The following is a 25,593-nucleotide window of genomic DNA, read 5'->3' on the forward strand; positions in this document are numbered from 1 at the left end:
TAAAGGTGACTTAGGACTGGTTGTTTGACAGAATTTTAACAATTCATCATATGTCAAGTTAAGTGAATGTTCTATTCAAGTTCCATTCCTTGATAAATAACTTTAGGTTTTCATATGACACCAGCTAAAAGTGGTCCTAAAGGAGGAAGAATTCTTCTCAAACCGGACGGGATTTTAAATAGTTTTAGTGGTGTAAAGGTGGTATGCCTGATTACTAATAACTAATTGCTTTATACGGAAGTTATGAAAATATACCCAAACTGACACTGGAAAGTAATCGGGTTGAATACTATTTCTTGGATAACCCTGTATTATGTAATAGCCTTTAACGAAAATGCATGCTGGCATTTGGGAAATTATTGCGTGTTTTTTTAATCTTCTAACTTGCGGCGGCGGCAGTGGGTTTATTGTAATGTCGGGCATTACGGACGGTAGTTGGTATCAATGTATGTATTTTTGGTTGGCAAGTAGAAGTAGCTCAATAGAACTTTTAGGCAACCATAATACTAAGGTAGGAAAAAAAGTAATTTATATTTTAAAGGAATCATGGAGTAGAAGGAAAGTATCGTGGTTAGGTTCAATTCAGAACTGGAAACTAAATTGATGTGGTTGTAACGCTCATAACGTCACGACAACTTATGTTCGATTCGATGATTTTGATGTGACTTTGTGAAATGAAATATTTCTATGAATTTGTTTATTTTGTAAAGATACCTAATTTTTTAACTTTTCTAAGGATGATTTTGATCTTTAAATAGGTACTAAATAGGTAATCTTAAAATATCAACACTAAGAAACGAACATACATATATATATATATTGATATCAATTTGAATTACAACCATAATTTGGCTGAATGCCAGAAGAACAATGGCTTCATGCCCTGTTTTAGATAATGATAATTTGTTATTACATATGCGTTCGCTCTCATTCGCGTTGGATATGGTTATAAGATTCAAAGGTTTAAACAAAGGCAAAACAATATAATATTTAAATAATTTTTCTGTTTCGCAATTAATAAAATACCATATAAATGGTTTTATCAAAGATTTACGATAACACTGTGAAGTAACTTAAAAAAAACAGTCAAAGTGACATTGAATTAGTTATGTACTTTTTATATGGACATCTGGATGGGAAAAAAACATTTTCTTACCCAATTTCACTTGCCTAATTCCTGGTAAATAAAAATATATCTGTCAACAATATTTGTAAGTATCCCCCTTTCTCTGGTGAGCTGCTATATTAAGTGTTCACCCTTCTCAGCTCTCCCTTCCGTGGTTAGGGACGGCTAGTACATACCCCTGCCCCCTCGTAACAAAAGGAAAACACCCATCAGATATTAAACATATGGCAAGATTACTACTGGGGGGGCGAGTATTTGGCGCTAGAATTTTCGCGCAAAATTTAATGTCACTTTGACACTGACAGAGTCCCGCTGGCTGTCAAGACAGAGGCAGATAAATATTATAATAGTCTTTCTTATAACTTCTTATCTCGACATTATCTCCTGAATTCTTACGTTTTATATAAAATAAAATGAAGAACTTATAAACATTCCGTTTACTTTTTTTGTTTTTTTGGGGCCGTGCTTATCGCGGTTTTTCTTTTTGAAAATTCGTGGGGAGAAAAATGCGTATTTTTTTCTGTTTTTGTGAGGGGCGCTTATTATTTGGCGTATCTCAAATGAAATCCGTATGCAAATATTGTACAACTCCATCATTCTTCTAAATTTAGTGTTATTTTTCAAGCAAAGAAATTTTTCACAGACAACTCTTTAAAATGTCCCGCTTACCCTGTAGCAATAAAAAAGACAGTTCATGCTTTTATTCTAAGTGTCACTATTCTAAAGGTGGATATGAATTTTTCAACCATTAAATTTATATACTGCTTCGTGCTCTGCACTAAGCACAGTAAACACTGCGCTGATATAAAATGTGCTTCTCGTATTGCAGTTTTGACTTGACGGAATTCAATGCTTATTTGTGACGAACCTTGAAGGCCTCCGTGGTCGAGGGGAAGGGCCCTCGACTAGCAAACTGGTGGTCGTCGGTTTATATCCCGGCGTGTGCAAATAACTTGTATTTGATTAATGTGTGTTATTTCACGCATTACTAATTTAAAATAATATTTAGTACTAGCAGTTAAAAACCCGCTCCGCGGGTTTTTGCTGCTAGGCCCTGCGGGCGGCACTTGCTTGGGCTGCGCCCAGTTTAAGTGATATTAACAACAGTTACATTTAATAGATAGATATTAGGTCATTCACAGAGAGAGGGTGAGTATATATTGTTAAAACACGGAACAGGAAGGAGTTAATGAATAATAACATGCTCAATTTAGGCATAATAAGAATGACAGTTGTTTGAATAAATGAAATTTTACGTATTTGTGATGGATTATTTCAAATGAAACACTATTATTGACTACATGTCTACAACTGATATTAACTGTTATGGTACCTAATATAATTTGCTCATAGGAGACTTGCAGTGCTTAAATATGTGTTACAACCGTCAATGTCTATAAGTTGAATCAATATCGTATAGTTTGTCACAACAATTAAAGATAGTTACAACAAAGTTGACTGAAATAATACATTATTACATATCGATTAATTGTACCCGTGTTTATGGATAAAAGGAGGGTAATTGTGCAATGTGATTAGCAGTCGGTTTAATTAAAAGGTGTGAATTTTACTCCAACTGGTGGTAATTCTTTTCCAAAAACTGTTACTGTATCTAATAAAGTTTAAAGTTAGATTATATATACACCTTCATCAGGAGAGTAAAAATCTATATATAAAGGTAGATTATTACAATATAGCGCCCCTGAGGTGATATCTCACAAAAGCGGCGCCATGCAAATTGTCCAATTAATAAATAAATATAATGTTTACATTTTATTATGTACGTATGCATTGATATACAATGGAAATAGATAAAATAATGTTATCCGATTAAACTTTATTTTATTAAAAAACAAATAACTTTTTTAACTTCACTTTATTATATACAACCAATACATGTTTCATGAACGAAGTATACACCGAAGTCAAAAATTAAATATAGATTACAATTGGAAAAAAGAAGTGGAAAGAGGGGGGAGGGGTAAGAGTAGGCTGGGTTTATAAGAATTAGGAATTACAATATGAAAGACCAGTTAAGTGGGAAAATATTTAAAAGAGAGTTTATAAAAAAAAATTCTTGTTAATTACATCTACTTTTATAAACATGTTTCTCTTATTTCTAAAATTTCGAAATTATTTATTTGTGATGCTTTATATCCTGTGTGAAGTATTTTAAGACCTGAATTTTTTTTTTGCATATAACCATAAAACAATATATTCATAAGACAAATAACATTTAATAACGGTTATTCTAATAAATTGATAGTTGAAATACTAAATAAAATAATTAAACATATTATCTTCAAACGGTATTTTTACCCTAGTTCTTAAGATATAAATAAACAATGGCGTAGAATTCTGTTTGTGGATAACGACACTTCTAAAATTATATATGTATATAAACATTCCTGGTACTATTCAACCGGCGTTTTACACTAATAACAGAATGAATAAATATATTCTTAATAATATAGATTGCGAAAATCAAACAAAAAAATCAGGAGTTTATAAACTCAATTGGGCTGGATTGTAATTTATTTTACAAAGGTAGAACCAATAGAAACTTTGAAGTCAGAACTAAAAAACATCTCAGGGTTCTAAATGGAAATAGTGAATATGAGTTTGCAAATCATCTTTTGAATCACACTTTCGATAAAAATTCAGGTCTTAAAATACTTCACTCAGGATTAAAGCATCGCAAATAAATAATTTAGAAATTTTAGAAATTAGAAAACATGTCAATATAAAATCAGATGTAATTAATAAGCAAAAAAAAATTATAAATAATAATGAAAAATGCCATTGCAAAGTAGAACTAAACTTCCAGAAGAAATCTTATTATTAAACACTTGATGTTCAAGTAATTTTGCATATTTAAATATACGCGCCAGTCATTTGATTCGTTTCTTCACCGCCAGAGGGGCGCTCTGTCGGCCACCTAGCCGCGATGCGTATTCGGGTATCGGCCATATTGAATTAACGCTTGCTTTTTTCGTCAAACGTCAAACGTAATCACGTAATTGTGGATAATTTTCACTGTAATGTAATTAATCCAATGGATTATGAACTTTCTAAGACATATTTTCTTCGATATTATCCAAAAATTGTATAAGCAGAAACGATATTTTTTAAGAAATATCGTATTACATGTGGCGATTCTATTTCAGTATGAAATGGTGTCTTAATCTTTAAAGTCTTATTTAAACACAATTTGAATTTGACCAATCACAGGGCCTACACCGTCCAGACGCTGGAGTAATAATATTATCAGATATTTGCGACACGTTCGAGAGTGGAAGATACACTCAGTATCGCCCTGGCGTAAGATCACCATTTCACGAATTAAATCGTTGCTTGAAATGGCTTTGGCCGTGTTTGGTGACCATTTCTGAACAGCCAGGTACTTTCCCACCTTACTCTTTCCCATCTTGTTCCAATCCCGATTACTTTCAACCACAAAACATACTCCAATTCGGGATGCCATAGTACAAGTGGCTCCAGACGGTTTGGAGCAATTTAGACTTTAAAAAACCTATTTTAGCGCAATTATAAACATTCACTGATCTCCCTCTCTTCAGCAGTTTTAGCTGGCGTTATCAAATCTTCTCTTTTTCTGAATTTACTTCTTATCGGAGGTTGTACAACATCTTAACTCATTACAAAGTATTCTGTAATAGAACCTACTGCGACCAAACTGTCTAGAATATTGCTAAGCCATTAGTAATGCTATATTCGAGTTTCACAGATTCTTGATCTCGGTGTCTTATTCCATGAAAGTCTACAGTTTAACTTACACATCGATGAAACTACAAGCGATGCAATGAGAATGCTCGGTTTTATTTTGAGAATGGAGGCAAAGTTTAAAAATGTGTTAACTTTAAAACATCTATATTGCTCATTAGTACGAAGTAAATTAGAATATAATTTAACAGTATGGTCACCATTCTAAAAAGTCCATTCTCAAGCCTTAGAAAAGGTACAAAATAAATTTCTTCGGTACATCAATTTTAAAATGAATATTTCCATCGAATTTATAAATTATACGTACCGAAACCAGACTTCTTAAACTATCAGATGGCAGAGTTCTAACTGATATATTATTTTTATTATAAATTATCAAATCTCTAATTGACAGCCCTGAATTATTGGAATTAATTTATATGAATGTACCTGCCAGACAAAATCGAAGCAAATACACTTTTAAATGTAACAATAACCTCAATACTAACTACTCTATGTATTCACAAATTCCAAGAATTCATCACCTTGCCAACAAATACTGTGAACTTATTGATATATTTGGTGTTAATAACTTTGTGAGTTTCAAAAGGCAACTAATTTCAGACCTATTTGCTAGTTATTAACTTGTATTATTTATTAGCTTTAAAAAAAAGTCTTGTCTCTTTACCTTCCAAAGTTTAACTCATATAGTCTTTAGTTTATTTGTTATTTATTTTTGGACGCATATTAATGACTGTATGCATGTACGGTCATACTTGATATGTATGTTATACTTTGATTTTCTTTACCATTTCAAGTACTATTATTCAAATTCAATATTATATTCGGCGTTGGTATTTTGCCATTACTTATTAGTTTTTTTTCTCTATAAATACAAAAGACATTATTTTTATTCTTTATTTAAACGTTTGTTTGATAATACACATCAGTATATTACATATATTTATTTTGTAATTATCTTACGAGTTAATTATTTTACTGTTTTCAGTCTCACTGGTTTTGCAACAAACATGAATAATTATATGCATATATGAATGTACATACATACTTTATACTTGAAACTTTGCTTTATTTACAATATTACTTTATTTGGATTTTATGTTAATTTTTTTTTAAAGAAACACAAACATTCCCAGGTTACGAATAACCTGACAATATTTGAAAATCTCCTACTACCACCACTGTAAATTTTGCTTGTGTTGTGGTGGAGGACTTAGCCAGCCGAGGGATTGAACACACTACGCCTGGGTGGGATCCAAACGCGATGTCAACTCGGCCACCGACCGGTCGAAATTAGTCTTAGTATTATTACAAAATCTTAGTATTATCATTTGATTTTTATTTTTTTGTATTTAGTTATGCTATTATCTATGTACACTTACATAAACTGTCGATTTACTCTGTAAAAGCCCGATAGGGCGTTAATGAATAATAAATAATATTGTAACATTATTCTTGCGCCTACAGTTTTATCGGTTGCTTTTTATTATGTTGGCCGCAATAATATTACAATGGTTGGCTGTCTCTCTCTGTCTTCGGATATTCTAGTCATGACCTTTACAACAATAGTTTCTCAGTCTATTCGGGGAATATTCACGCTATAATATCATGTATCTTAACAAAATACCCCAAGGAGTTTCAACCGTTATTTATTTATTTTGTTTGTTGAATGCCCGTGGATCTTTTACAAACATAATACACATACGTACATTAGTTACAGTTAAACCTTACAAAAACAATCATAGAAACTTAAAATTATAAAATAGGTTCAGAATTAATTTGCTTAGGTTTTAAGTATGTGTTTCGAAAAGGTTCTTTTGAGTAGGGTGAATCGAAAAAACTTTTTTGGGGAATTCAAAATTGCAAGTTGAAAATAGGTTTTCTTTATGGTGCCACATATTAAGGTTACCCTTAATCATTAAATTATTGATTGAATACCTTTTCATCTCAAGGGTGAAAGTAAATAATATAATAACAACATCGGATGGGTGGAAAGTGTACAGTGTAGTTCTCAGTTCTTTAAATGAGCATCGGTATGAACATGGAATATTTAGTTGAGATCACAAAGAAATTTAGCCCACTGAAAAATATTTAAGTCTACCTCAAGAGGCCTAAACTAATTACAATATATATATATATATTTTTTTTTTTATTACAAGATAATACATTACAAAATGATAACAAAGTAATAATGTATTATTCCCAATGAGTTTATAAAACTCATTTCGGGAAAGACAACATTAGAAAGGACAAGGCAAATAAATAAAATACATTAAAATAAATACATTAAAATAAATACATTAAAATAAATATTTTAATGTATTTATTTTCAACTTTGAAATGTAATTTTCCGTTTTTTTTTGCAACTAAGTTTAGTTTTTTAATATTGAAAAAGCTTTGTGATTATTCCACATCGCAGTTCATATTTAAATTGCCCTTTTCCATGCTTTTGTTTCTTTCCTAAAAATCTTACCGTAGAAGAAAAAAATAATTATTGATTAAAATAATAATAATTAATTTAAATCATCACTAAAAACATTTATTATAAACAAATGTCACTACACCTCAAATGAATACCTTACATAAATTAAATACCTCTGTTTTTTATTTACGTACATTTTTTAATATGTAATTGTTGGGTTATGTAATGAAATGTGTATTTGTTGGTTTGGCTGGAAGAAATAAGATGTAACCTATTAGCTATACCCTTTGTACTCTGTATTTTTGTGCAGTAAAAATTTTTTTGAATTTGAAATTTTTGAATAGAAAAATGAAAACCGTCACCAGTGACATTTGTTTTATGATACGAATTTTCGTCGCATTTGAAAGTGCATGATATTCCGTTGCTCTTATCAATAATCCCGTGAAAAGTTCATTAAAGGGTGCGTATATCATCCCTAAGTTAAATAGCGTCGTGTGTTAAATGTAAACAGAGTTCGTGTTGTGAAAATCTAACATTGATGTTGCTTGAAACTATAGGCGACCGATGGAATCTTCAAGAAACCAGCAGAACTCCGAAAAGAAACCAACTTCTTCACCAGCTAAAGACATCCTTTTCTGTCTCCTCATATTTCCATCTAATAATAACTCGATCTGTTGATCTTTTAAACTTTAGAATTAAGTGTTTTTTTCACGTGGAAAAATACTAACGAAAAGATGTGAAATAAGATAATGTAGTAATTTTAGACCAAATGCGGCTTTTTAGGAATTCTGTGAAGTTATCGTTAAAGTTGAGTTTTTCAGCATCATTAAAGTAGATATCTATAGCTACAAAGTGTCGTTTTTAAGCCACCTTTTTCAACGTGGCTTTTTGCGTTTCTCCAGTTTCGCGACCGTCTCATAATAATGTTTCTAGGGCAGTGCAAGACGTCGACCTATTTCTTCCTACAAAGGTGTACTCCAGGACAGCAGAAGAAATGAAGAGGCAAGAGTGAAGCTTATTCATCTCGAGTACCGGCTCGAAGCGAGACGACGGTTTGAAGTTTTTTACTCAGATGTAAGGGAAAAGTAAGGGATAAGGCATTAATGAGCTTTTCAGAAAGTTAACCTAAAAGACCTAATTAAATGGTTTGAGTGGGTCTTTTTTACGTATTATTTGTCATTATTTCGTACCAAAATTTATTCTTGATGTAAATCTGATATTTTCACTTCCTATCATAGCAAGATAGCCAGCACACGGAGAGAAATCGATTTTTGTCCTCGCGGTAAATTAACAGGCCTTATTAATAAAACATCAATTTACAAACAATTTATCGATTTGCCTTGATAATATATCTTGAATCACGACGATACGAATAATTTTCGTTGTAATACAAAAATATTTGGATTTTCATGAACGGGTGTTCCGCAAAAAGAAAGAATTTCATTATTAAGGCTTATTCCAATTCCGCAATCCCGTTTTTAACCGGAATCGCCTATAATGTGAAAAGATTCTTAATTAATAAATCATCAAAATTCATTTTTCTCCACGTCCTCGGTATTCTCTGGTGAAAGATCGCCGGTCGAACATTGTAAAAACACCACCTCAAGTGGTTAGCAACGTTTGGTGACTTAGCAGGAGTGCCCAAGTTTATGGGTTGAGGTTTATCCAGGTCTTGGCGTCAGATGCAGTGCTCTTAGAAAATCGCCTTGCACTGCAATGGGAGGGATGGATTTATACATCCGTCACTCCTAGACACATTGACCCCAGATTCCTACCCAACCCTCATACCTATTTGCTTCCCAGAACTTCCCCTCCCCCATCCTTTCCTAAAAAGACCCTTAACAAAGCATCCCCAAATATGACATAGGCCCTAAGGGAAATTATTATTAATCTTTTCGAATTCCGCTGCACGCTTAATACGCAATAAAATTATAAACAGCACTTGGTTTCAACTTAATTACTACAAGAAATAACTATTTATGTGTAGGAAGATGAGTTAGGTTTTATGGTTAGGAAATTCGCACAAATTATTAAAATAACCCAAACTAAACCATAAAAAACTTATTTATGCATGTTTACTTAGACCCCCGACCTAAATAGTTGTCTCCATTTGAAATCAAGTGTTGTGTTTTTAAGGTGAAGCTTAATGCAAAATCACTATTTTGATTAATATTTTTAACGAATTTGTGTACAATATGAATACCAAAAAAAATGATTTAGATAAATTGAAGGTTTTCCTATCGTTTTGCTTGAGTAGAATACAAATAAATTACTCAATGAAAAATATAAATGTAAGCTACAAAAAAATATTCTTTCAATAGAAATGTATGAACGTGTGAAGGAGACAACTTAAAAAAAAAAACAGGATTATAGCTAAGATTATCTGTGACAGTTTCACTTGATTAACTTTTTTTGCATTCTTATAAAATTATTTTCAAAATAAATAAAATCCATTTTTGTGCTTGAAATCGAACGTTTCTAGACTCCGTTTGTCTGCCTATTACCTACAATATAAGGTATACCAAGAATATACACATTTTTATCCAGATGATGTATCCAGAATGATGACCTTTTTTATTTTTTTTTCATCAGTAGTATTTCATTGCTCAGTCCAGGGGATTTTTCTACTTGATTTTTTTTTTTCACCGTTATTAACCGTTTATTACGCGTAAACAATTTTTTTTAAATATTTTATAAATGACACCACGGGCAGAAATCATAACAATCGGTATTTTTAAATATAAATTAAATATGTTTGTTAGTCGTAAATCTCTAGTTTAAGCCGTAGTTGTAAGTCGTATTATAGCGGTATTGTGTAAATGCCCACTTGGTCATAAAAATATGTATAGCTAAGTCATTAGTTAAAAGTCTTAGTTGTAAATCACTCGACATTAGTCTTAGTTATAAGCCTATCTCTATCTATGAAACTTAGTTATAAACCAAAAGTAATTAAGTCTAAGTGATCAATGCATTAATTAAGTTGTTAAGCGCCCTTGAGGTGATTTTCTCACTAAAACGGCGCTATATAAATAATACAATCATTATTATTTTTGGCTTGTAGCTTCCTCTTAAAGAGCCTTTACATGCGGCGGAATTCGAAAAGCTTACCGAATTATTTTTTTCGGTGCCTCCTGCATAGAGATGATATTAAAAAAGGTACTTTTCATTTTCCTCTTTCTCGTGTCACTCACGTTTTCATTAAAACAACCAAGAGCCCACCACAAAATTATGATTGAAATTACATTTTGTGCTCGCATTAGCTTCAACTAATGCTTCCATAAAAAGTAACGATAATAAAAATGAATACTTCTTTTCATCAATCCATTATCTTTCGCTGAGCAATCGTGATTAAGCGACAGTGAAAAGTAATCGATTATCTTTACTTTTTCGTTGTTATTTTTTGACGGTTGCCATTCGTTAACCGCGAATGAGCCCACATGACAACTGGATCTTATCGTTGATAAATCGTTTCACGAGTCCGCCCGCATTTTTGACAAAAACATGTCACTTTTTTTGACAGTTGAAATATACACAAAAACAAAACGCCTACCATAATACGGGTATCTACATACAAATTCAACTTTTGGCTGCACTAAAGAGAAAAACCGATAGAATTGTGCATTGAGAAAAATGAGTATTGCTAATTTATTAAGAATATCTCCAAATTATTCGAAATTCAGTTAAAAACGGGATTGCAGGCCCTTAAAATTTTGAATTTCCTGTTAAACTTTTACCAAAAGAGGAATGTATTATCACGATATTGGAACACGTGTTCAGAAAAATCATAATATTTTTGCATTTCGTCATTATATATTATCAAGGCAAATGCAAATGGTGTATGAACACACGTTCTAATATATTAGGATTTTCCTAAAAGTTTATCAGCAAATGGCCTGCAATCCCGTTTTTAACGGATTACGAATAATTTGAAGATATTTTTAATAATAACAGCAATACTCTTTTTTCCTCCGAGTGACCTGTAATTTTTTTAAACCTACCAATGAAAGATTTCTAGGCCCCATAACACAAGCACATCGATGAAGGCTTTATAGTTAATGTCGGTTATTTCTCAACATTTCATCTAGATGGAATTACGCATAATTAGTCATCAGAGTGTTGACAAATATTGACCGATATCTTCGATAAAACCTTTGTCGATATGCTTGTGCTAGGGACCTTGAGGTCGTTAATTTAAGTCAGACCACAGTATTTAGTAAAATCGATTATCTTATCACGAAGGATTCATATGAAAATATTAAATCAATTTATTTTATAATTATTATACCCATCAATGTATATATATATATATATATGTCATTAGTTAATTAACCTAATTAAAATAAATTAGGTTCCAATGGTCGAGTGATTAGAGGCGTTCTCCCGGTAAGATAGATATTCTAGCTTCAATTCCCAGTTGAGACAGTAACCTTTTTATTTTTCTGTATCTTGTTCTGTTTCATGTTTCGTTTAGATTTGTCAGTAATATCTTCTGGTCCGAAAAAACTATCTGATAATTTTCCAACCCCTCTCCCTTTTTCCCTCCCCCAGGGTCTACCCCCCCATGGGAATGCTATAGCTACGTCTTTGTCAATTTTACCCGAAGACAAAATAATTAAGCATACTAGGGACAAACAAACAGGCAAGCCAAAACGTTTTATCTCTTCGGTGGCTCGTTGTATTAATTACTCTAATATTTTAAACACATACAATAGTAGATATGTTTATAGTTTAGAGTAGGTGTATTATCATGACAATAAATAAATATGTGTCATTTTAGGTGCCCGCAGATTTACAAGGACGATCGTGAAAAACAAGGTTACACTTTAAAAACGTGTGTATTACTACGCAATATGCAGGTCTATGAAAATAGCATGTTAAGTTATCAGTAGAGCCATCTCCCTACCTCGAAAATAGGCCCACCTGCTCTAGTCAACCTCATTAAAAATAACTTACGGTCTGTTATCATTGAGTGACACATGGACAACTGTCATACTTAAAGCTCGACTCGATGACTTTTAAACATAGGTTGATGCTACGAGTATAGTTCAGTTATGTTGATCGATACAGCAGTCTGTCGGCTGAAGAATGTATTGATGATAGACAACCGTAGATAGGAGGTAACATGAGAAGAAAAATGTAAAAAAAGAAGAAGATGAGTTCACTCACTTATGAAAAAATTACTATAACGGAGAGATAGAGATATGGTGAGTGAGAGACGGTCAGTGGCTGAGTTGGCATAGCGTTTGGGTTCCACCCAGGCGCCGTACGTTCAATTCCTCGGCTGGCTAAGTCCTCTATCACGACACAAGCAACATTTTACGCTTACCGTGGTGTTAGTAGAAGATTACAAGTATTGTCATGTTATTTGTAACCCGGGAATGTTTGTCTTTCTTTAAAACAAATGTATTAAGTTTTTTTATAATGTGTATACCGCATTAGAGTGCTTCCAACCGCCTGAAAACATTGAAACTACCTATGACATCCCAATTGGACTGAGACTGAAGGCATTGGGGAGGGAAAAGAGATGGAGAAGAGGACGGTAGAAAGTACCTAACTAATAAGATCTATTAAAACAAGCACAGCTAATGCCATTCAAGCAACGCTTAAGTTTAATTTTTTACTCTGATGACGATTTCGTTAAGCGAAAACGGTCGGCCGTAATAAATTTAATAAATTCGTGGCCATAAACAAAGTTACCATCATTGTAAACATGTCAAACCACAAAGTGACTGCTACCTGGCAAAAAAAAGTAAATAAAAAACTCCAGATTCCATATTTAATTGGCGAAATTAGGCGTCTTCCTGTGATGTTACATCAATCTTCCCCTCCATATCATTTGGGCAATCTTGTTTCTCGTTATTTTACCAACATATTGAAGTTCTCTTGACAGCATTAATTTGATTTTTATTTAACTATGGTTAAGTATTATATTTATAGAGCACAATTCGATTAAATAAAGCGATAATCAAATTCGAGGCGAAAATCTATCATTTACGACAAGTTTGAGAATTAGTTTCGTTTCTCACTAATCGCATTAAATATAATATGAAGGTAGATTACTTACCACGTTACATAATATATGGGAGGACATTTGAGAAGAGAAGTCTTATCATTGACACGTCATGCGAGGCAAGATTAATCAGAATGAGGGAGGCTGTATCGGGTTTTGTACCGGTTCAAATATCCCATTCCCTCGGGTAATTAAGATCGGTAGGTATACTCGTTAATACGTGAGAATTTATTACAACTTAAGACTAAGTAAAGGATAAGGCTTCGTCAAATGAGATTATGACGGCAGACTTGTAGAGAGAGGACAGGTTAATAAATTCGCAAAAATTAATGCTTGGCTGGGCTCAACGATCGAACACTTGCTATCGTGAAATTAACCTTAGCCGTTTCAGATAAGGTTTCATTCATTCAGGTTACATCTATATCATACCCACGTGCATGCTTATAATAGTTATTAATTATTTTTTCCGGAATGTGGGGAGGTTAGTGAGATCACACACATCCCAGTATATATTTAAACGTGAAAAAGAAAAAGTATTAAATATATAGAACCAAAAAACACTATTAATAATAATGCATTGTTTTCAGGAATGTGGGGTGTTTAGTGTGATCACATAAGTATACACATATACGTGAAAAACATATGTATACAATTATATATAATATGGAACAAAAAAGACGTAAATGGTCTGTATTCGAGACTGATGAGGCCTGTAATTTTTTCCAGTGTTCTTCGATGTTTGAATCTGAAGTCTGGCACGATTCCATAATGAGAAAATTTCCGGAGTTGTGTATCCTGTCTCTTAATCCTGCCACCCGAGTTCTTATAAGAGCTTCAAAACCAAGTAATCGTCCCTCCGTTAGCATGTTGGAAGTACTACAGTATCTGGGAAGGCCAAACATCATGCTGCAGGCGTTATTAAACTTCACGCGAAGCCTTTCCATTTTCCATCGACTCAAAGTTCGCATGCATAAAAGGATGTACAGAACGTAAGGAAAAACGTCGTTTTTACAAGTAAGCTGCAAAGCGAAAATTTTCTACTGAGTATCTTCGTCTTTATGCTGAGCGCTTTATCTTAGCTTAATCTTTGCCGGTCGATATGTAACATTTGAGAATGATGAGGTCAATAACTTTCTCCAGTGTGCGGGATTCCATAATGAGAACATTATGCGGTAGGCAATATTTTACTGCGTGCCAAGCCTTTCTATGTTGCTCTTCTGAAAGTTGGCCCAAAGGTCGTACGGATTAAAGGATGTAAGGTTACTTTGCCGTTATGTTTTGTTTTTGTAGCAACCATACATGTTTAGGCATGACATTCCTTCCATTTACTCCAAGTATCTTTCGTAAGGGCCTTTGAAAATCCATACTTGAGAAAATAACATTATTACGGCGCCATATTTCAGGATGGCATTTAACCTCCTTCAAAAAATTTCTCCACCGGCTGCGGTCTCTCGCCATTCATCCAGTCCTCAGTCCTTCCGTTCTGCTATTTATAGGATATTATGTATCTGAAGGAGGGTTCCTTCACGAAGTCTATTCACCTTTACCATTGGGGAACAGGGTCATAATTGTTGGCGCCTTGTCATATTATGATATTCTTTCTACACATTTAGCGGACCAGCCCACTGCGGTCTTTGGGACCAACAGAATCTAATGACGTTTGATTACTTCATGGTTCATTTTAATTCTGTATAATCCATCAAATATTTCGAAGATTTTTGGAAATATTTGCAAACAGATACTGTCTATTTTGTTTAATAATATTATATTACGCACCATATCTCACAAACTGTAGATAACTACTAAATGATCTTAGTTGAGTTGAAATCATTGTACATACTATTTTATCATCCACTATCGTGTAAATAAAATACCTCATGGCAGAATAAACGTAGTGGCTCAGCACAGCATGAACACGGGGTATGGCACTACTAAAAAACATTTTTTTAGCCAAAAAACAACACAAACACCATAAAAATACACGAATGTTTAAACACCAACATCTGCAATTACCTTGCTCTAGAAAAAAATAACAAATAAAGTATCTAGGAATCGTAATTGACCATAACCTTAGATGGATACCTCACATCAAACAAATCACAAATAAACTTCTCAAAACAATACACATTTTCCTAAACATAAGAAACATATATAAAATAAAACAATTGAAAACAATATATTTTGCACTTTGCCAATCAATAATAGAATACGGAATTATTGCTTGGGGAGGAGCAACAAACTCAGCTATCAATTACATAGAAACCGCACAGAAAACGATCTTAAAGGTAATACTAAAAAAACATAGACTGACTGATACAGACTAAATATTCAACAGCTGTGACGTACTAGATATACGCCAATTATATGTATAAATTATTTTGAAAACTGGTGTTCAAATTTTTTAAAAGAAACTGATCTCAATATAATTATTGGAGACTTTAATATAAACATGAAATGCGAAACAGATTTTTATACAAAGAAAATGAAAAGCATCATCAACATTACAGGAATGAAACAGTTGGTCAAAGAATACACTAGGATAACACAATCAACCTGTATACTCATAGATCTTGTTTTATCAAATGATTATGAACTAAATGTAAAAATATTAGATACACCTAAAATAACAGATCATAGTATCATTAATATAGTGATGGCAAAAAATAAAAACATCAAAAATATCGAAAAAGTTATTAAAATAAGAAACCTGAAAAGATACGATAAGAGTAAAATGATTCAAAAATTATTGATTCAAGATTGGAAAGATGTAAATAACTTAGATTTTCACAAAAAAGGTGAAACTATAATAACCAATATGACTGATGCAATAAATAAAATAATGCCTGAACAACGTATAGTAATAAAAACCAATAATCAATGGTATTCCAAAAAACTAAGACAAATGCAATATGAACGAGATACTTCTTATAAAATAGCAAAAATTACAAAGGATAACGAACATTGGAATAGATTTAAAACAATTCAAAACAAGTACTCAAAACTTATAAAGGATACAAAAAATGAACATTTCATCAACAAAATTCAACGGGAAAGGGGAGATCCAACGAAAATGTGGAAAACACTTAAGTCAATGATGAAAAATAAATGTGAAGATGTGGAAAAAGATATCATATTCCCAACCGAATTGGCTGGCGAAAAATATGGAATAAAAGGGAAAGAACTGGAATGGTTTAAAAACTACTTAAGCAACAGACAACAAACAACAAAGATAAGAAACAATATATCAAATCCGATTGAAAATAAGCTGGGTGTACCGCAAGGATCTGTATTGGGTCCGATATTGTTTATACTCTACATAAATGATATGGTAAAAATATTAAAACATTGCAAAATAAGACTGTTTGCAGACGACGCACTAATTTGTATTGCAGAAGATAATTATGAGAAAGCAATCAAAAAGATAAATAGTGACTTAGAAACATTGTCAAAATGGCTCAAACTAAATAAATTAAAACTAAATGTAAATAAGACAAAATACATGCATATAGGCAGAACAAATACGCATGAGGAACCAAAGGTTTCTATAAATGGAGAAATCATAAAAAAAGTGGAAGAAATTAAATATCTAGGTGTTATTATAGACTCAAAATTGAACTTCTCAAAAAATGCAGACTATACAATTAAAAAAATTGCAAAAAAATATAATTTCTTGGTAGAATCAGAAACAAAGTAAATAAAGAAACATGCCAGATAATATACAATACAATTATATCACAACACTTTAATTACTGTTCAAGTATTCTTTTTCTCTGCAATAAAGAGAAAATGAAAAAAATGCAAATACTGCAAAATAAAGCAATGCGAATAATACTTAAGCGCAACATATACACACGGATAAGAGACATGTTAAAGGAGCTGAACTGTGTATTTGAATGTACTTATTTTTATACATAAAATTAACTTAGGGATGATGTCTAAGGAACTGAAAAGAAAAATAAATTACAATAACGAGATACACGGACACGGGACGAGAAATTCTAAGCAAATTAGATTGCCAACAAGAAAAAAACAAGCACCCAAAAATCTCTGATGTACCAGGCCGTTCAACTCTATAACAAAATCCCGAAGGAAATTGCTGTGATAGAAAATATTAATAAGTTCAAAAATGAATTAAGCAAATATGTCTATCTCAATTATTAATGTTTTTTTTTGTGACTTTAGTGAAATATTTAAAGAAAGATTATGTTTGCCAAACAATGTACATGTTTATATGTTTATAAAACTATTAGCACACACGAAGATGTGAGCTAACTTAAGATTAATAAATAAAATAAAATACCTGAATGATGTTTTTACTAGCATTAAATTATTATTTAGGAGCTTCGCTTAGGAGCGATTACATTTTTTTTCATATACTTTTTTATTGTAAACTACTTGTATTCACTAAATTCACTTGTAAATTACGTATTATCAACCTGTACTATTAATTTTATGCCATCTGCACTTAAAATTTGTTTATTTTATTATTCTCTTTTCTAATGTTATGTTCATTTAAATGAAACATTATTTGTACCATGTAAAATGTTCATTTTATAAAGTTTTTTTGCTGTTGCTATCTTTGAAATATTTGAAAACTTCTAGTGTCACTGTATTATGCAGTAAATCTTGTAAAATATATGAAATGTAGAAGAAGCCTATCAAGGCGTTTAAATACAGAAATTTTATTGTTTTTTAAAGCGTCCAGTGATATTTTCAAAATTGACAATATAAAAGAAATATTGCTAAAGCATTTATTTTGTTCGGTGGCAGAATGGTAAAGACAAACCTAGATATTTGTTCATTTTTTCATGGATCTGTCAGATATTTGCATCACGAATTTCCGCAATCATAAATCAAAAATTCACGCTATTTCACGTTTTTAATTTCCCGACGAGCCGGTAGATGGCACTGCCGATCTGCGTTTGCAGGACCGTCGAGCCAGCAATAAAAGTTCAACGTGGAATCCAATATCTCCTCTCCGCCTTAATTGATTTATTCCGCTGTGCGTTTAAAATTCTTCTCGCATACAATCGGCAAAATCAGATTCCAGATATCACGTCCCTTGTGCGACCCACCCGTTTATGTGACTCCAATTGCCAATGCGGTTCTGATACTGTTTTGTTAATTTCAGGAATTCGGCAGTTGTTGTTAATAATATAAGATATACATATAAATATATATTAAATTAGAAGCTGATGCTGTAGGTTATGATAAAGGGATCAATATTTAAATCAATAGAATTCGGTCACAATATGTCATTGGTGAAATATTTCAATTTTTACGTGGTTACCATGTAACAAAAAAAAACAAAAAACATTTATAATACCTTTTTTTGTTTTTAAATCTATTCAATTTCTAATTCTCGTTTCACTAAAGGAATATGATTTGTTTAAAAAAATTTTATACATCATAAACTGAAATTTTATACTCAATATATCTACATAACTAATTTAACTTTACGAAGAATGGAATCAGTGTGCATGAAATTCTCTTTCACAGATACTTTTAACGACTCGAGTGATTTTCGGTTTACTCGTACTATGCCAAGTTTTGCAAAACATCTTGAGTGATCGCACGGCAAAATATGCCATTTTAACATTGGTAGAAAGCTGAAATAATGCTTTCCTAATTTATCAATAGACTGTTCTAAAGTCCACATTATGGGATATTTTTGGTAGGGATATTTTTGCGCGTCGTGTATTTCCGGAAGACAGAATGGATCCTTATTGGGATTCAACTCAACTCCTTTAGCCGCTAAAATCAGCGAATTCGAAAACTAATTTTAGGATTACAATCCTTCTTATGTTTTCACGAATGCGATGGCGGGATTCTTTGCATTTTTGATGGGCCTATCTTTTTATCTATTTTGTGTCATTATAAATAAACGTGAATAATAAACAAGTTGAAGCATTCTTTTAACATGATTTGTATAGCGCCATTTTTGTGTAAAGGCGCTCATATTTACTAAATTTATTCAATTTTGTAAAATTAAGTATACATTCTTTGATATTCTATTTTTTACAATTTATCTTTTTTGTCTGCAGAAAAGTGATTCAATGATATATGGCGTAATCATTCGTCAGTTTTTGATTGAATACAATAAAAAAATTAAACGAATTAAAAAATAAAGAGTAGATAGGTACAAAAGTTTTATGCAGTTTATCTAGATTAAGCTATGAGATTTAAAATTAACTAATTTATTACTACTGTAATTTCGATGTTTTTAATTCAAATATTTTATGAGAAGTATATTTGAAATATAGATCATAAACCGTAATAATTTCTGTTCATGAATTATACATTGCAGGTAGATAGGTACACAGTAAGATAATTATTTATTTTTAAAGATTCCAAGTTAGTTCCGACACAACATATGCAACAATTTTCAAATAGAGCCTAATTATGGCAGTTTATGTGAAAAAAAATTGCATTTTTTGAAACGGTTAATTAACATAATAACTTTTTAAATTTAACCCATAAAAATATTTTTAAATCGTCATTATATTATTATACCTTTCACGGATTTTTTTATCGTGAAACTGCTCTCGCGTATCCCGTTAAGGCGTGTTTACATCGTTAATTATTTAACGGCCTCAGGCAAGGCATTAAATTAATAAGGGCTCGTCCCGCCGCGCGGAGCTTGGTCACCCCACTAATGGGGTGTCCCGGACAGTGTACAATGTATGCCATTCCGGCCGTATTAATTGCCGTGCCATATAATGCATGCCATTATTTTTGCTGCCGGAAAAGGAAAGAAGATAGGTAGGTACCTACTAAAACCATGAAAAATTTCATTTAAAAATAAAGTTTGTCATTGGCTTCGTATTAAAGGAAGAAGAATATGGTTTGAAAGGAATATTTAAAAATAAGATTGTTAGAGGGAGCGCGCTAACATAAAAAAAACGAAAATTGTGAAAATATTTAATAAAACGCGACTTGTTTAAAATATAGCAAAATGTTTCTCAATAAATACCTAAGTTGCATTTAAAGATACACTGTGAATTTTTCCTCACCTATAACATATAAAATAAGAAAACATAATTTGTTTATAATAATTTTCAGAGAGTATAATTACCGTTTCAGCTCTGTAGATGTATAGATATTATATTTAAAAACCAAATATATTTTTTTAGGAAATAAAAATCTTAAAGTTTTCAAGAGAACGTGTTATAAATCTGTAGAATTTTGGAATACAGGGCGCTTAATAAAACAAAATATAATTACTAACCAGTTCTTATAAACTTGTTATCCAAGCTATCATACATAGTAGTACATTGAAACTACGCTGCACTAAGGCAAACAAAGTTTCTCCCGTTTCATAATTTTTTTAATCATTGACGCAGGTAATATCAACAACTCTCAACGAAAACACGAAACAGACTATCACTGAAAATAAATTATTTATGCTCATTGAAAGTTTTTGAAATAACTATCATCAATGATTAAATAAAACAATGAGGTTTAATCTTTAATAAGTCATCCCTGATAAAATTGAATAATCAATCAAATTTATTTTTCGCTTAATATATTATACTTCACTAAACATCTTAACATTTTTGAATTGTACATGAAACATGTATTACCTATATCTTTATTAAAAGCACCCGGTAAACTGTCGAAGCAGTTTGTCAGCATGTTAATTAAACAATATTAAAAATAACACTAAAGCACATATAAAACAGGGGTGTATTTTAGATATTTCTGCGATTTACAACCAAGATTAAATCTTTGATTTCGTAACCATTTTACAAGAATTTGGTCGTGCGTGCAGAGGGCTCTTAACGATACGTTGTATAAATTCAAATGAAGCAAGGTGTTTAGGTAAGGTAAATGCTGGATGGCAAACGATACTTTCTGCCTACCATTGTAAAAAAATCGGCTGATCGTTAGATATTTTATGAGGAATACAGATAAACGCAGCGATATATTTTATTTCGTTCAACGACTGAAAAAGCCATATTTTTTTTATAAAGAAAGACAAATATTCCCGGATTACGAATAACCTGACAATATTTGACAATTTTCTTCTACAACCATACCGTGCAATGATGGAGGACTTAGTTAACCGAGGAATTGAACTGACGACGCATGGGTTTGAACTAAACGCGATGCCAACTCAGCCACTGACCGTACCGAAGAGTATCTTTAAATGGCACCATGGCACTGACACCTGAAAGGTGAATCCTACCTGTCTTTATCCCATAAAATCGCTTCTGTGCTTTATCCCATATCATTCACTTCCCAGTCCCCTCAGTCTCACAACGACTCAACATACCCAAAGTTGGAGATGTCACTGTGTTACATCCACAGTTAAATAAAACAGGTGACATTCGCAAGAAATTTACAATTGGATAGTCGTGTTAATTTAATAAAAATATATAGAATTCACGAACTATACTCATCGATTGTTCAAATGACCCTCGAGTTAAAATTAACTAACTTATCACACTTTGTCAAATACTATTTTATCCCATGAATAATATCTGTATAATGGATTGGTAAGTTCATTACTCATATCATAAATAATACCATTTTTCCCTATCCCCAGATAAACAACATACGTTATTACATCCCTAAATTGAATATTCTCCGATATTTTGATGTAAAGTTGGAACTAAATAACCATATCAAAATTAGTTCCAGAATGGGCGGGCTTCATTACTCCGGCTCATTTTTCAGAGTTAAACGTTTTACCGCGTGACGGAATAAATTTTCCTAAGGGGACTTCCCAAACAGCAAAGTTGTATTTATGCTCTCTCCCTCGAGTAAAAGAACACATATTAATTCATACAAAACATAAATCAGCACGTTGGTAATGTTATCACTTTCTGATGTGTACTCAAAAATTGGCAGTTTTATGTTTTTTTTGGCTGGCTTTATCTACGTAATATTTATTGCTGAATTTTTGTGTTTATGACATTTGTTTAGCTTAGCTTTATTCATGTGTTTAATTTATACAAAACTGTTAGTATTATGGTCTAACTCTGAAGGGTTTTGCTTAATAACTCCAAACTATTTCACAAGCATTGAAAAATGTTGGTAATTTATATTGTTTCAAGAAATAAGGTATGTTCCTACAAAGTTCTCGGCTTCGACAGAGCTTCAACACCATTTTCAAATCTATTTGATTTTCACTATTGTTCTTAGTAATGAATGAATTCAAATATTGGAAACAGAATAACTTATTAAGGCGATGCCATACGTAGTAATGCAAAATCATGTATTTTTGGTTTGAAAATTTGGTCGCCTAGAAATGTTTCAGATGCTTTAATTAAATACTGCGAGTAGAATACATCTTGGCCTTTGAAATAATCGAGTATTTTTTAGATAAATTTTATAAGCCCAGAAAAAAATAATGTAAAGGCCTATGAAAACTGCTTTACAGTTTAAAATCTCCTACTTACAAACCCATTTTCGGTTATGTATATTATTGTATGATGTGGCAAAATAAGTTATTTATAAAATGATCGAAAAAAAAAATTATGCCTGAACATCCACAAAATAAAATAAAAGGAACTTTTTGGCCATGTTTTTTTCTTGCATAAATCAAAAAAGGCGGATGGTGTTAAGCGGGAATTTAAACCTTATCGCCATCTACGTAAGGGTTTTTATTGATAGCGGCTCAATTTAAAATATTACACGATGCACAGGCGGTGCACTACGCCTTTATGAAAAATATACAACTAATTATATGAAATTTCATCTAACCTGTATAGCGCCCTTGAGGTGATTTCTCACGAAAACGGCGCTTCATAAATTAGGCAAATATTACTATTTTAAAAAAATCTTCAGAAAATAATATATTCGGCGCATTCCAGAGTGGTAGAATCTCTCAGAATTGCCCTAGTGAAAGACGACATTTCAAAATCGTAACGTTGCTTGAAATAGCATTAGGTGTGTTTAGCGAATAGTTCTGTGTACCCAGGTACTTTCCAATCTTCCTCTTCCCCAGACTCACAACGTAGGTACCCCAATTGGGGGCGCCAATCAATAAATACCGACCGATCTTGGCTACAATGATTTCCATAATGTTAAAAAAATCTTATTCACTCTGGTAAAAGACAAACTATTTACCCTGGATAACCAATTCGGCTTCAAAAGCACCTCATCAACCGATCTGGCCATTTATGCAGTCAAAAACTATAGCCTACTATAAAAAAGCAAAACAACCGTTTATTGGTATTTACTTGACCTAAGCAAGGTTTTTGATCATGTTTCCCACCACTTATATGTAAAAATACTCATAAAGCGAGATTTCCCAGCAGTAGTTAGTAATATTCTGGCTATTAACGAGAGAAAAATTACATTTAATGGGCAGGAGCACCTTCAACACCCTCATTCCTTAAAATTGGAGTCAGGCGAGGGGGTAATTTGTCTTCCAATCTATTTAATGTTTACATAAACGATCTCCTACAAGAGTTCAAGAATTCTCGAATTGGTTGCTATTTCTGCGTATTAACGGTTATAATATTAAGTACGCAGATGACATTGTGTTGCTGGTACCTTTGATTAAAGTGGTCAGATGACTTGTACAAATACGCGAAGAGTATGCAAACTCACATAACTACAATTCCAAAAAGTCAGTGATCGTCGTTTTCAAACATAACGAGGAGCCACTAAATGTTCCACCAATCCGTCAAGAAGAAAATGAACTGCCTGTGGCCTCACAGGTTAAATGTCTTGGACACATCCTTACAGTAGACACGAAGAATATAGAAGATTTGGAACGACAAACGAGTTGTCGACAAAGACGTACTGCACTGCCTTATATACACGTTAGAACTGTTGACACAATATCCAGTAGCGTAATGGGACAAGCTGAGGGTGTGCTACAACAAAGCTTTTGGGTAACTTATGAAACTACCAAGGTTCTGCAGTGCCTCCACGATGTTTACAGAAGAGAGGGTGCATTCATTCGCTGCCTTACTTCGCCACCGACTAGCCAGCTTCCCCAGCAAGACACGGATATCAACAAACGTCGTCAACATATTTTAATTTAATTTAATTTAAACTTATTTTATGTTGTCATTAGGTATCTACCTGCTGTGTTATTTTTATTTGTCATTGTTCCTATTTCCCTATTATTTATATTGTGTAATATGGCAGACTGGGATTGCATTACCCTTCTTGTCCTGCTGGATTAAAAAGTACGGACCGCCCAATAAATATGATTTACACACACGTCCTACCTTAATTTACATTCATACATAAACTTCGTTATCCAAGTTTCCAAGACTTTGAAGCTCAGATCAGGGGTTGCCGACTTGTGCAAGTTTTGAATAGGCCTGGTTAAGATCCCATCGTCGAAACCCGCACGGTTCCATGCTAACTCAACACAGTGACTATTCAACACACTTTTAAAAAGTGATATAAAGTCATTAAAAACGGTGAAAAAAATTTTTTTTTTAACCTAACCTAACCTACTTAACCCAGTTAATAAAGTTTTTGATTCATCACTTTCCATGACTTTATATAAGTTTTTAAGGATGTGATGAATTATCATTTTGATGATTTATCCGGTCACCGCAGAAATAGGTCATGCCACGTAAATATAGCGCGCTTATAGCTTGGTCTGTCACAGGCTTAACTGATACACAACCATTTACATTAAATTAATTAATTAATTTTTAAATTATGATCTTTTCTAATCCATTTTTAATTTCATTGAGAGCTGAGCAATTTTTTTCAGTAAAAAATTGTGTGTTTTTGATTTATTTAATCTTTTTAGTCTAATGTTCTCTCTGTCTTGTATGGGGTGTGTGTAAAACATTATTGTAATTTCGCTTGTCTCTAAAGTAAGTTGGGTAGTTGTACAATATATTGTTAAAATTTTTTTACATGAAAATAGAAAAATTATAGAAAATACTGTGTTTAACACTCGTTATAAATAATTCCTCAAGCATTTTCTGTTTTGTTTTACATTTATTACAATTGTCTAATTGCTCTATTTAGAATTATTTTAATTTTTAAGCTACATCACTATGATAGAGAATATTAAAACAGTAGTTTACATGTCTGTGGTGCAACAATTGTTTTATAAATTAGTAAACTTGTTTTGGCTGTCGAACTTTTTCTCAATTCTTTAAAAAAATATCCATTTCATCTTCTTCGACATTTTTTGGCAATAAAATCAGCACTTTCTTCAAGATAATTTTCTTAGTGTAGAGAGAAAGAGATATTTGCTATCGTATAATGCCCATTGTTGTATGTTCCCAGTATATCCCCTTAGTCCAGTCAAGTTAAACATGAAACGGGGGTTGTGCTTGCAAAAGGTCCAGTCATTCTGAATTTTTT

The sequence above is a fragment of the Hesperophylax consimilis genome, chromosome 16, assembly GCF_061612785.1.
Source record: "Hesperophylax consimilis isolate HC1 chromosome 16, BYU_Hcon_1.0, whole genome shotgun sequence".
Lineage (NCBI taxonomy): Eukaryota > Metazoa > Arthropoda > Insecta > Trichoptera > Limnephilidae > Hesperophylax > Hesperophylax consimilis.